A 14412-nucleotide genomic window follows, 5' to 3' on the forward strand; every position below is an offset into this window, starting at 1 on the left:
TAATGTCACTGGTACCCCCAAAAGTGTCACAAATGTCAGTTAGGGGTCCGATCTGTCCGCCACAATGTCACAGTTTGGCAAAAAATCTCATATCGCCGCCATTACTAGTAAAAAAATAAATAAAAATGACATAAATCTTTCTCCTGGTTTGTAGCTGCGATAACTTTTGCACAAACCAATCAAAATAATTTTTTTGCGATTTTTTTTTGGCCTAGAAGGATGAAAAATGTTGATTTTTTTATTTTTTTGGGGGGTTGGGGAGTGTTATATAGCAGAATGTGAAAAATATTGTTTTTTTTTAGAATTGTCGCTCTTTTTTTGTTTGTAGAGCAAAAAATAAAAATCACCCAGGTGATCAAATACCACCAAAAGAAATCTCTATTTGTGGGAAAAAAAGAACATCAATTTTATTTGGGTACAGCGTCGCACGGCCACACAATTTTCCGTTAAAATAACGCAGTGCCAAATCGCAAAAAATGGCCTGGTCATTAAGGGGGGCAAATCCTTCCGGTCCAGAAGTGGTAAATAATGATAACAATAATAACAGTAATATTATTAATAATAATAATAATAATAATAATAACAACAACAATAACATGATAATAAAAATCATGGTGAATGTAATAACAGTGATAATAATAATGACAATAAGGGTGATAAAAATAATCATAATATTAATAATTAGAACAATAATATGAAAATATTCACACAAATAAAATAATACCAATATTAAAAAAAAATAATAATACAACTGATAATAATACGGTTAAAAGTAATAATAGTGATATTAATACTAATTATATAACGATGAACAAATTAATAATCATTAAAATAATATTAATAAAAACTGTGACAATGGTAATAATAATAAAAATAATAATAATAACAATAAATTGATAATAATCATCATGATGCAAATAATAATAAAAAAAGAAAATAATAATGTTGAAAGAAATATTAGTAATAATAATGATAGTAAAAATAATAATAGTTATTCTAACAATGATGTAAATCATCATAAAATAATAATCATAATGATGTAAATAGTAATAAAAAAAAATAATAATGTGGAAAGAAATATTAGTAATAATAATGATAATAAAAATAATAATAATTATTCTAACAATGATATAAATCATCATAAAATGATAAAATAATGACACTAATAAAATAATACCAATAATTATAATAATAATTACAATAAAATGATGATGATGATAATAATAATAATAATAATAATAATAACAATAATTACAATAAAGTGATAACAACAACAACAATAATAATAATAATAATAATAATAATAATAATAAAAAAAATAAAAGATCATAATAATGTTGAAAGCAATATTAGTAATAATAATAATGATAATAATAATAATAATAATAATAATAATAATAATAATAATAATAATTACAATAAAGTGATAACAACAACAATAATAATAATAATAATAATAATAATAATAATAATAATTACAATAAAGTGATAACAACAATAATAATAATAATAATAATAATAATAATAAAAGATCATAATAATGTTTAAAGCAATATTAGTAATAATAATAATGATAATAATAATAATAATTATTATTATTATAAGAATGATAATTATCATATAATGATAAAATATTAACACAAATAAAATAATAATGGTGATGATAAAAATAATAATTATAATAATAAAAGTTGAATGAATTGCAATAATATTAATACAAATAATAATAAAATGATAATAATGTGGTAAGTAATAATAATGATAATAATAACCTTTTATTACACAGCATGTAGAATAATACAATGAATGGTAAGCTCCTGAACCCAGCCCTCCCCCGGTAGGTGGGATCGTTCAGTGATTGGTCTCCTCCAGCGAACTCTTCTCCTCCTAGGACCCGGCGGGTGATCGGGGACTGGCACAAATCTCGTCCAATCGGCAGGGAGAGGGGCGTGTCGGACGACCCAATCGATGGTAGGACGTAGTCAGTCCGGGCTGTGACGTCAGAGGGGTGAAATGACAGAAGCTGAGATTGCTCGGAGTCGGGGATGAGGAGGAGGTGACCCGGGGGCTGCAGGTGAGGGGATCGGGCGATGTGTGGGCGCTGATTATTGGGGGGGGGGGGGCTCTAGCCGTGCACGCGCTCAGAGTTAAACAATGTCATGGCAGGGAGCGCGCAGAGTGGAAGATCGGGGAGGGATGCGCGTGCACGGTGAAGGATGGATGGAGGGGATGATACAATGTAGAGGATCGGAGGAGATACAATATAACCGGAGGATGGAGGTGAGGGGGAGGGGAGGGCGGACAATGGAGGATAGAAGGGCCGGGGTAGGGGGGCCTCATGTCTGATCACACTCCATCCTCCACCGCACAATGGAGGATCTCCCGGATCACACCCCCCTCCCCCCCTCTATATACCAACCTATATCCCATCACAGGAGATACACCCCCCCCCCCCCCATACACAGGACCCGACCCATCCTCCCTTCCCACCTTCCCTTTCTTCTCTACTTCACTTTCTTTCTACCCATGCTTCCTCCTCTCCTTCCATCATTCATTGTCTCCTTCATTCATTTCTTCCATTTCTTCCTTCCTTCCTCTCTTCCTTTTCTCTCTCCTTCCTTCCGTCCCCTCCCTTCTTTTTCGTTCCCCTTCTTCTTCCTTCCCCTTCTTCTTCCTTCTTCCTTCTTCTTCCTTCCCCTTCTTCTTTCTTCTTCCTTCTTCTTCCTTCTTCTTCCTTCTTCTTCCTTCCCCTTCTTCTTCCTTCCCCTTCTTCTTCCTTCCCCTTCTTCTTCCTTCTTCCTTCCCCTTCTTCTTCCTTCTTCCTTCCCCTTCTTCCTTCTTCCTTCTTCTTCCTTCTTCCTTCTTCTTCCTTCTTCCTTCTTCTTCCTTCTTCCTTCTTCTTCCTTCTTCCTTCTTCTTCCTTCTTCCTTCTTCTTCCTTCCCCTTCTTCTTCCTTCTTCCTTCTTCTTCCTTCCCCTTCTTCTTCCTTCTTCCATTCTTCTTCCTTCTTTCTTCCTCCTTCTTCCTTCTTCCTTCTTTCTTCCTTCTTCCTTCTTTCTTCCTTCTTCCTTCTTCTTCCTTCCCCCTTCTTCCTTCCCCCTTCTTCCTTCCCCCTTCTTCTTCCTTCTTTTTCCTTCCCCCTTCTTCTTCCTTCCTCTTCCTTCTTCTTCCTTCCTCTTCCTTCTTCTTCCCCCTTCTTCTTCCTGCCCCCTTCTTCTTTTCCCTTCTTCTTTTTCCCTTCTTCTTCTTCTTCGTCTTCTTCTTCCTTTTCCCTTCGTCTTCTTCTTCCTTTTCCCTTTGTCTTCTTCTTCCTTTTCCCTTTGTCTTCTTCTTCCTTTTCCCTTTGTCTTCTTCTTCCTTTTCCCTTTGTCTTCTTCTTCCTTTTCCCTTTGTCTTCTTCTTCCTTTTCCCTTTGTCTTCTTCTTCCTTTTCCCTTTGTCTTCTTCTTCCTTTTCCCTTTGTCTTCTTCTTCCTTTTCCCTTTGTCTTCTTCTTCCTTTTCCCTTTGTCTTCTTCTTCCTTTTCCCTTTGTCTTCTTCTTCCTTTTCCCTTTGTCTTCTTCTTCCTTTTCCCTTTGTCTTCTTCTTCCTTTTCCCTTTGTCTTCTTCTTCCTTTTCCCTTTGTCTTCTTCTTCCTTTTCCCTTTGTCTTCTTCTTCCTTTTCCCTTCGTATTCTTCTTCCTTTTCCCTTCGTATTCTTCTTCCTTTTCCCTTCGTCTTCTTCTTCCTTTTCCCTTCGTCTTCTTCTTCCTTTTCCCTTCGTCTTCTTCTTCCTTTTCCCTTCGTCTTCCTTCTCCCTTCGTCTTCCTTCTCTCTTCGTCTTCCTTCTCTCTTCGTCTTCCTTCTCTCTTCGTCTTCCTTCTCTCTTCGTCTTCCTTCTCTCTTCGTCTTCCTTCTCTCTTCGTCTTCCTTCTCTCTTCGTCTTCCTTCTCTCTTCGTCTTCCTTCTCTCTTCGTCTTCCTTCTCTCTTCGTCTTCCTTCTCTCTTCGTCTTCCTTCTCCCTTCCTTCTTCTTTTTCCTCCCCCCTTGTACTTTTCCTTCTTTTTCTCCTCCTTCTCTTCTTCCTTCTTTTCCTTCCTCTTATCTTCCCTCCTTTCCGTTGTTCCTTTTTTTTCCTTCTCTTCCTCCAGCTCTTACTTCTTTCCATTTCTTCCTTTCTTCCCTTTTTGTTTTCTTTTTCTTTCCTTTCTTCCTTTTCTCCTTTCTTCCTCCCTTCCATTTCTTCCTTCTCATCCTCCCTCTCTTCTTTCCATTTCCTCATTTTTTCCTCTTTCCTCTCTTTCCTTTCCTTCCTCTCTTTCCTTTCCTTCCTCTTTCCTTTCCTTTCCTTTCCTTTCCTTCCCCTCTTTCCTTCCCTCCTTTTCCCTTTTTTCCTTTTCCCTTTTTTCCTTTCCCTTTTTTCCTCCCGCTCGTACTTTTTTCCATATCTTCCTTTCTTCCCCACGTTCCTTTCTTCCCCTCGTTCTTCTTTTTTTTTTTTTTTTTAAACTTTCTCCCTCTCTATCCTTCCTTCTCTCCCCTCACACACACATACTCACATTTACACATTAAAAGCACAGGGACAGGTTCTCTTAATAAAGGCTCCTCCCACCCACAGACACTTTCACTGCACTCCCCCACCACTCCATTTACCTGCAGAGGCCTGTAGTCCCCTCCCTTCCCTCTCAGGATGCCATAGTCCCCTCCCCCCCTTCCCTCCCAGGATGCAGTAGTCCCCTCCCTTCCCTCCCAGGATGCAGTAGTCCCCTCCCAGGATGCAGTAGTCCCCTCCGTTCCCTCCCAGGATGCAGTAGTCCCCTCCCCTCCCTTCCCTTCCAGGATGCAGTAGTCCCCTCCCCTCCCTTCCCTTCCAGGATGCAGTAGTCCCCTCCCCTCCCTTCCCTTCCAGGATGCAGTAGTCCCCTCCCCTCCCTTCCCTCCCAGGATGCAGTAGTCCCCTCCCTTCCCTTCCAGGATGCAGTAGTCCCCTCCCTTCCCTCCCAGGATGCAGTAGTCCCCTCCCTTCCCTCCCAGGATGCAGTAGTCCCCTCCCCTCCCTTCCCTCCCAGGATGCAGTAGTCCCCTCCCCTCCCTTCCCTTCCAGGATGCAGTAGTCCCCTCCCTTCCCTCCCAGAATGCAGTAGTCCCCTCCCTTCCCTTCCAGGATGCAGTAGTCCCCTCCCTTCCCTTCCAGGATGCAGTAGTCCCTTCCCTTCCCTTCCCTTCCAGGATGCAGTAGGCCAATCATCAGGCCTAAATGCTACCATATGAAGTAGGGGGAGATCATTACCCCTGTGTAGACCTCAATATAGAGCTTACACAGGGGTTATGTGAGCACAGCGCCCCCAGGTGGGGACAGACCAGCGGGGGAACACCAGGAAGGAATTAGTGGGTGTAGATGAGGGTTTCTATAAAGAGAACCGGTCATATCTCCCAGAATGGGCACAATATCAATCTCTATAGAATGTCTCCTTTAAAGCTCCAGCCAACCAAAAAGCAATAGTAGAATTTTAGGTGGGGGCCCAATGGGTGGATTCACTCTCCGACGTCTTAGAACATTCGGGGGGGCTCCAGCGATAAGATCTCCCCTCCATATTCCCTGCCTCCGCTCCTCCATAATGTAAAATCAATTCTAAATACTGTAGATTGGCGTGGCTCACGGCGGGTGTGGGGACCTGGGAGCGCCGTGGTGGAGATCTCATTACCGGAGTCCCTGAGGACATGGAAGAGACTGTCATGTGGATTAACTCTTCGGCATCTAGGACAGAGCAGATTTAGGTGGACTGTCCCTTTAAAGTGGGCGTGTCCTTCATTTACTGTGAAGAGGTTTATATGGGGTTGAGCAGGATTGTAAGTCTGGGGAAGATGGAAGCAGATATCTTATTACTGGGGGGGGGTTACCCAATACACCAGGCAATCCTTTTGATACATATTGTAGCCTAATGCCCCATACACACGTGCAGATTATCTGCAGACTTTTGTCTGCAGACTTACCTTTTCTATGTAGTGCAAGGGCCTGCCGGATTGCATACAAATTGAAAGTGTTTAGGTTTGACCTCATATTATATGGTTTTGGTAAGTCTGCAGACAAAAGTCTGCAGATAATCTGCACGTGTGTATGGGGCATTAGTAACTCTTTGTACAGCGCTACAGGACATGATGGCGCTATTTGTAGCAGTAATGATAAATAGAAGCTCTGGACTCTTGTTGCAATTGTTTCCTTGTATATGGGGTAATAGGGGCAGTTAGCCCCCCCCCCCTGCTGGGGGTTGGTGTTGTGTCTTCTGTTCAGATCGCTTGTTACATTGTTGTATTCTTTAGTAATTTGGTGTACAGCGCTACAGCATTTGATGGTGCTATACCCAGTATAACAGTCATGATGAATGGAAGAGCTGTGCAGCGATTGTTTCCTAATATAAGGTGTCGTTGGCACCAATGATACCAGGGGACCTGCCTTGTGTCTCCTGCTGAGGTCACTTGTTACATTGTTGTATTCTTTGTAACCTGTTGTACAAGGCTACATGATGTGACAGTGCTATATATAGCAGTAATGATAACATTTAAGCACAAAACAGTGTTGCAAAAAGTGTCGTTGGGGCAGTTCCCCAGGTTTCATTGGTGCCCTGCCTCCTGTTCAGGTCACTTGTTACATTGTTTGTAACCGATTGTACAGCGCTACAGGATATGATGACGCTGTATAGCAGTAATAATAAATCTAATCTTAGATCTTTGCAGCAATTTTTTGTTTCTTTATATAATAAGCAGTTGAGGCCGCCGGTCCCTGGTGTTGTTTCTCCCGTTTAAATCCTGTGTTACATTGTTGTATTCTTTGTAACTGGCTGTACAACGCTACAGGTTTTGATTGTGCTCTGTGTAGCAGTAATGATAAATATAAGCACAAAACAATGTCACTGTGATTTTGATTTTTTTTTTTTTTTTTTATATATATAATCTGTAGTTGGTGCCCTGGCTCCTGTTCAGGTCACTTGTTACATTGTTGTATTGTTTGTAACCCATTGTACAACGCTATAGGATATGATGACACTATAAAGCAGTAATAATAAATGTAATCTTAACGCTTTGCAGCGATTGTTTCTTTTTATAACATTGTGTTGAGGCCAGTCCCTGGTGTCGTTTCTCCTGTTCAAGTCACTTGTTACATTGTTGTATTCCTTGTAATCCATTGTACAGTGCTACAGGAAATGATGGCTCTGTCTATTTATATCTATATAGTGCATATATGTGTGTATGTATGTCTCAATCTCCTCCATCAATGAGCCTTCCCCCCCCCCCCACCTCCATCAATGAGCCTTGGCCCCCCCACCTGCCCCCCCGACCTCCATCAATAAGCCTTGCCCCCCCCACCTCCATCAATGAGCCTTGGCCCCCCCCACCTCCATCAGTGAGCCTTGCCCCCCCAACTTTATCAATAAGCCCCCCCACTCAATGGGCCTTTGCTCCCCGCCACCTCCGTCAATGGGCCTTTGCTCCCCGCCACCTCCGTCAATGGGCCTTTTGCTCCCCGCCAGCTCCGTCAATGGGCCTTTTGCTCCCTGCCAGCTCCGTCAATGGGCCTTTTGCTCCCTGCCAGCTCCGTCAATGGGCCTTTTGCTCCCCGCCGCCTCCGTCAATGGGCCTTTTGCTCCCCGCCTCCTCCGTCAATGGGCCTTCTCTCCCCGCCGCCTCCGTCAATGGGCCTTCTCTCCCCGCCGCCTCCATCAATGGGCCTTCTCTCCCCGCCGCCTCCGTCAATGGGCCTTCTCTCCCCGCCGCCTCCGTCAATGGGCCTTCTCTGCCCGCCGCCTCCATCCATGGGCCTTCTCTGCCCGCCGCCTCAATCCATGGGCCTTCTCTGCTCGCCGCCTCCATCCATGGGCCTTCTCTGCCCGCCGCCTCCATCCATGGGCCTTCTCTGCCCGCCGCCTCCATCCATGGGCCTTCTCTGCCCGCCGCCTCCATCCATGGGCCTTCTCTGCCCGCCGCCTCCATCCATGGGCCTTCTCTGCCCACCGCCTCCATCCATGGGCCTTCTCTGCCCGCCGCCTCCATCCATGGGCCTTTTCTGCCCGCCGCCTCCATCATTGGGCCTTCTCTCCCCGCCGCCTCCATCATTGGGCCTTCGCTCCCCGCCGCCTCCATCATTGGGCCTTTGCTCCCTGCCGCCTCCATCAATTGGCCTTCTCTCACCGCCGCCTTCATCAATGGGCCTTTGCTCCCTGCTGCCTCCATCAATTGGCCTTTGCTCCCCGCCGCCTCCATCAATGGGCCTTCTCTCCCCGCCTCCTCCATCAATGGGCCTTTGCTCCCCGCCGCCTCCATCAATGGGCCTAAAGGCTGCATACAGCGTTAGGCCACGTCAGACATTTCTAAGCTGTAGTAGTTGGATTTGAGGTTGGAAAATAGAAGAGGGCAGAGAGAGGCTGCTAAACATGGCTAAAGTGCACAATAACGCCAATACAAAACGCTTCTAAAAGCGCATTTTTTTTTTTTTTTTTTTTTTTTATTTTTACAGCTGCTTTTTCCTGGCGTCAGTGGCTTTGCAGCTCGTTTTTTCAAATGCCCCGAGTGCATGAGACCTAATAATGTGTAGCTGGGGGTGGTCTATGGTCTCATGTCTTCTGTTCACCTCACTTGTTACATTGTTGTAATCCATTGTACTGTGCTACAGGATATGACGGTGCTATATATCTAGTAGTAATGATAAGCTCAGAGGCGTGAAGCAATTGTTTCCTTTATATGAGGTGTAATTGGGACGGTCTGTGATGTCATTAGCACCGCGCCTCCTGCTCAGGTCACCTGTTACATTGTTGGCCTGGCTCTGGTTGTTGGGTGTGATGTGTAAATCAGCTGGATGTATAAATAGAGCAGCGTGCTCCACATTGCTGGGATTACCGGAGCCAGCCAAGGCATTGACAGGCAGAGCCAGAGCACTTGTGATGTGACCTACCTACCTTTATTATATGACCTACCTACCTTTTTATTATATCACCTACCTTCCTTTATTATGACCTACCTTCCTTTTAATACAGTGCCTTGCGAAAGTATTCGGCCCCCTTGAACTTTTCGACCTTTTGCCACATTTCAGGCTTCAAACATAAAGATATAAAACTGTAATTTTTTGTGAAGAATCAACAACAAGTGGGACACAATCATAAAGTGAAACGAAATTTATTGGATATTTCAAACTTTTTTAACAAATAAAAAAAACTGAAAAATTGGGCGTGAAAAATTGGGCGTGAAAAATTGGGCGTGAAAAATTATTCAGCCCCCTTAAGTTAATACTTTGTAGCGCCACCTTTTGCTGCGATTACAGCTGCAAGTCGCTTGGGGTATGTCTCTATCAGTTTTGCACATCGAGAGACTGAAATTTTTGCCCATTCCTCCTTGCAAAACAGCTCGAGCTCAGTGAGGTTGGATGGAGAGCGTTTGTGAACAGCAGTTTTCAGTTCTTTCCACAGATTCTCGATTGGATTCAGGTCTGGACTTCGACTTGGCCATTCTAACACCTGGATATGTTTTTGTGAACCATTCCATTGTAGATTTTGCTTTACGCTTTGGATCATTGTCTTGTTGGAAGACAAATCTCTGTCCACATCTCAGGTCTTTTGCAGGCTCCATCAGGTTTTCTTCCAGAATGGTCCTGTATTTGGCTCCATCCATCTTCCCATCAATTTTACCATCTTCCCTGTCCCTGCTGAAGAAAAGCAGGCCCAAACCATGATGCTGCCACCACCATGTTTGACAGTGGGGATGGTGTGTTCAGGGTGATGAGCTGTGTTGCTTTTACACCAATCATAACGTTTTGCATTGTTGCCAAAAAGTTTGATTTTGGTTTCATCTGACCAGAGCCCCTTCTTCCACATGTTTGGTGTCTCCCAGGTGGCTTGTGGCAAACTTTAAATGACACTTTTTATGGATATCTTTAAAGCAGAGTTCCACCCTGGGAAAGCTTTTTTTTTTTAAATAAAAATACCCCCGGGACAGTCAGGGCTAGTGAATTCCACAATGGATAGCCTCTGATCCAGTGGTTCTTAACCTGGGTTCGATCGAACCCCAGGGGTTCGGTGAGTCACTCTCCGGGGTTCGGCGGGGGGGGGGGGGGAACAAAGGGGCAATTGCTCACCCCGAGAAAATATTACTGATTGTGAGGCCGAGCGCACCCCGGGAAATAAGAGCTGCAGTCGGGACAACTCACAGCCATTACACATAGACACTTGACACTCCACCCCCTGTACCTCCCCCAGCAGGTTTCCAGCCTATCTCCTGCAGGCTGCTTGCTGCGTGAGTGGGCGGGATGGGGATGTACCTGACCACGGAGATCGCCCGCCTGGAAGAGGGAAGTGTGAGCAGATGAGCAGAGGGAGCCGAGTGAATGTTCCTGGAGGTAGGCACAGCTAGCTGTACATGGTGGATTTGTTTACAAGGACCTCTATGCTACGTCTGCTGAGTTACTGCAGCTTAGCATAGAGGTGCTGTTAGCTGACAGATGGAAATGCATGTCCTTTTCATTTAGCTCAATAAAGCATTGTGAATACCCCCTGGTGTGTGCCCTCCTGATACCCCATGGAATGCTCTCCCAACACCTCCCCCCAATGTGTGCCCTCCTAACACCCCATGGTATGCCCTCCAAACACCTCCCCAAAGTGTGTGCCCTCCTGATACCCCATGGAATGCCCTCCCAACACCTCCCCCCAGTGTGTTCCCTCCTGACACCCCATGGTATGTCTTCCCAGCCCCCCCAGTGTGTGCCCTCCTGATACCCCATAGTATGCCCTCCCAACACCTCCCCCCCCCCCCCCAGTGTGTGCCCTCCTGACAACATGGTTTTGTTCTTTGTTCTTAATGGTTTTGTTTTTTGAGATACAGTCACCAACACTTGCAGGGAGGCCCCAGCGAGATTTGAACTCGCGACCCCTGGTTTACAAGACCAGTGCTCTAACCCCTGAGCTATGGAGCCTTTTTTTTTTTTTTTTTTTTTTTTTTTTTTTTTTTTTTTTTTTATGGTTTTGTTCATTTTGTGCACCTATGTATAAATATATACCTAAATATATTCCTATGTTTTGAATTTGAAAAAATCATATTTTATTTTTTCAATTAAGAATGGTTCAGTGAATGCGCATATGAAACTGGTGGGGTTCAGTACCTCCAACAAGGTTAAGAACCACTGCTCTGATCTGTCCCGGGTTGCACTTACATTTTAGAAGACAATACCTTGAAAATGTATTGTCCAGCGCTGCCATCTCAGGTGTGGGCAACTTGAAGCCAGCGCGATCCTCTTCTGTGTCCTCTTCCGTCTTCTTCAGTCCCACGATGCACTGCACCGGCCCCGCCATCACTTCCGGTGCCGCAGCGTCATCCCTGCACAGCTTCTGGGCATGCCCAGAAGCTGTTTAGCAAGGTATGATGGCGCCTGCACCGGAACTGACATCGGGGCCGGTGCAGGCGCATTGATTCCTGGGAGTGATGACGTTCAGCTCCCAGGAATCATTGCAAGCCAGGAAGTGACGAATCGCCGTGGCCGCCGAGGGGAGGAAAAGGAAGTAAGGTAAGTATATTTTCTTCTAAACATGGTAATTAAAAAAAAAAAATTGCGATTATCCATTTGTTTTTCAGGTGACCCGGAGCAAGAAGATGGAGGTAAGTATAATTTTAGGGTGGAACTCCGCTTTAAGAAATGGCTTTCTTCTTGCCACTCTTCCATAAAGGCCAGATTTGTGCAGTATACGACTGATTGTTGTCCTATGGACAGAGTCTCCCACCTCAGCTGTAGATCTCTGCAGTTCATCCAGAGTGATCATGGGCCTCTTGGCTGCATCTCTGATCAGTCTTCTCCTTGTATGAGCTGAAAGTTTAGAGGGACGGACAGGTCTTCGTAGATTTGCAGTGGTCTGATACTCCTTCCATTTCAATATTATCGCTTGCACAATGCTCCTTGGGATGTTTAAAGCTTGGGAAATCTTTTTGTATCCAAATCCGGGTTTAAACTTCTCCACAACAGTATCTCGGACCTGCCTGGTGTGTTCCTTGTTCTTCATGATGCTCTCTGCGCTTTAAACGGACCTCTGAGACTATCACAGTGCAGGTGCATTTATACGGAGACTTGATTACACACAGGTGGATTCTATTTATCATCATTAGTCATTTAGGTCAACATTGGATCATTCAGAGATCCTCACTGAACTTCTGGAGAGAGTTTGCTGCACTAAAAATAAAGGGGCTGAATAATTTTGCACGCCCAATTTTTCAGTTTTTTATTTAACAAAGTTTGAAATATCCAATAAATTTCGTTCCACTTCATGATTGTGTCCCACTTGTTGTTGATTCTTCACAAAAAATTACAGTTTTATATCTTTATGTTTGAAGCCTGAAATGTGGCAAAAGGTCGCAAAGTTCAAGGGGGCCGAATACTTTCGCAAGGCACTGTATATGACCCACCTTCCTTTTATTATAGGACCTACCTTATTCTATGACCCGCCTTTCCAAGTAAATGACCTCCCCGCCTTTACTATACCTTCCAGCCTGTCAGTACAGGTGGGATTTACAGCTTTTTTTTTTCGTTGCGTTAAATTCTGGGTGTGATGTAATATTTTCCCCGGATGCTTTATATCTGTAATATCTCCTCTGCAAAGTCTTGGTAAAGACTTCCCGTTATGAGATCCTTTCTTACAATGACATTGTACCTTGTAATGCTATGAAATAATATGTGTGTTTATATTTATATTCAGGTGTTTTATAAACACTTTAATTCTGGGGATGACTGGAAACGATACATTTACAAAACATGAAACTTGTATAAAAATACACATTGTAATAATATCCCCAAATATCTTCTCATTGAAATTAAACTGCTCAAAAAAATTAAAGGAACACTTTTTAACCACTTGCCAACCGCCGCAAGTACATATACTGCGGCGGACAGCCCCGGCCAGGCAAAGTGACGTACCGGTACGTCACTAGCCTGTCACCGGCTTGTGAGCCAATGGCGAGCGCGCGCCCGCTGAGGCGCGCGCCCGCTGAGGCGCGCGCCCGCCCCGGCTCGTTCCCTAACAAGTCAGTGCGTGTGACCGGCGGACCCGATGTCCACAGGTCACTCGCGATTGTTCGCCGGCAAGGGAGAAAGGCAGGCGTCTAATGAAAACAAGCCGCCTGTCATTCTCCCCTGTGTAAAAATGGAGATCAGACGGTTCTACTATGTAGGACCGTTGATCTCTGTTTTTACACTAGTAGCCATGTCCAATCACAGTTAGAAGCACGCCCCTAGGACACACGTAACCCCTCCCTCTCCAATACAGTTAACCCCTTCCCTGCCAGTGTCATTTTGCAGTAACAGTGCATATGTATAGCACTGATTACTGTAGTAATGTCACTGGTACCCCCAAAAGTGTCAAAAATGTCAGTCAAGGGTCCGATCTGTCGGACCCTTGTCGCAGTCCCGCAAATAAAATCGCAGATCGCCACCATTACTCGTTAAAAAAAAAAAACCCACCAAAAATGACAATCTTTCCATCTGTTAGTAAACGTGATAACTTTTGCGCAAACCAATCAAATTACGCTTTTTGCGTTTTTTTTTTTTTTTTTTTTTATATACCAAACATTTAGCATAAAACAAATTGGCCTAAAATGTTAAATGTTGATTTTTACATTTTTTTTGGGGAATTTCATATAAAAAAATTTGAAAAATATTGTTATTTTTGCAAAATTTACGCTCTTTTTTTTGTTTATAGCGCATGATCAAAAAATCGCACAGGTGATCAAATACCACCAAAAGAAAGCTCTGTTTGTGGGAAAAAAAGGACGTCAAATTCGTTTAGGTAAAGTGTCGCACGACCGCGCAATTGTCCGTTAAAATCACGCAGTAAAAAAATCGCAAAATACCCCCTGGTCAGGAAGGGGGTAAAATCTTCCGGGGCTTAAGTGGTTAATCAGAGTATTGCATCAAGTCAACTAAACTCCTGGGATATTCATCTGGTCAGTTAAGTAGTAGAGGGGGTTGTTAATCAGTTTCAGCTGCTTTTGGTGTTAATGAAATTTAACAGGTGCACTAGATGGGCAACAATGAGACTAGCTCCAAAACTGAACGGTTTTACAGGTGGAGGCCACTCACATTTTTTTTTTTTTCCATACTCATCTTTTCTGACTGTTTTTTCACTAGTTTTGCATTTGGCTAAGGTCAGTGTCACTACTGGTAGCATGAGGCGATACCTGGACCCTATAGAGGTTGCACAGGCAGTTCAACTTCTCCAGGATGGCAGATCAATACGTGCCATTGCCAGAAGGTCTCAAGAGCATGGAGGAGATTCCAGGAGACAGGCAGTTACTCTAGGAGAGCTGGACAGGGCAGTAGAAGGTCCTTAACCCATCAGCAGGACCGGTATCTGCTCCTTTGTGCAAGGAGGAACAGGGTGAGCATCACCAGAGCCCTACAAAATAACCTC

The 14412-nt window shown here is 44.0% G+C and overlaps 1 protein-coding gene across 1 annotated transcript in view; it reads left to right on the forward strand.

Moving 5' to 3' along the window:
• The first annotated feature begins 1946 nt into the window (after positions 1-1946).
• ZDHHC9 (zDHHC palmitoyltransferase 9) overlaps positions 1947-14412 on the forward strand; it is a 128157-nt gene continuing 115691 nt past the window's right edge. The window contains exon 1 of the mRNA XM_082263615.1: positions 1947-2074. The gene's annotated coding sequence lies outside the window, so the exon portion shown is untranslated. The remainder of the gene's footprint in view (positions 2075-14412) is intronic.

Source organism: Pelophylax lessonae, assembly GCF_965119305.1.
Source record: "Pelophylax lessonae genome assembly, chromosome: 7".
NCBI classification, from domain to species: Eukaryota; Metazoa; Chordata; class Amphibia; order Anura; family Ranidae; genus Pelophylax; species Pelophylax lessonae.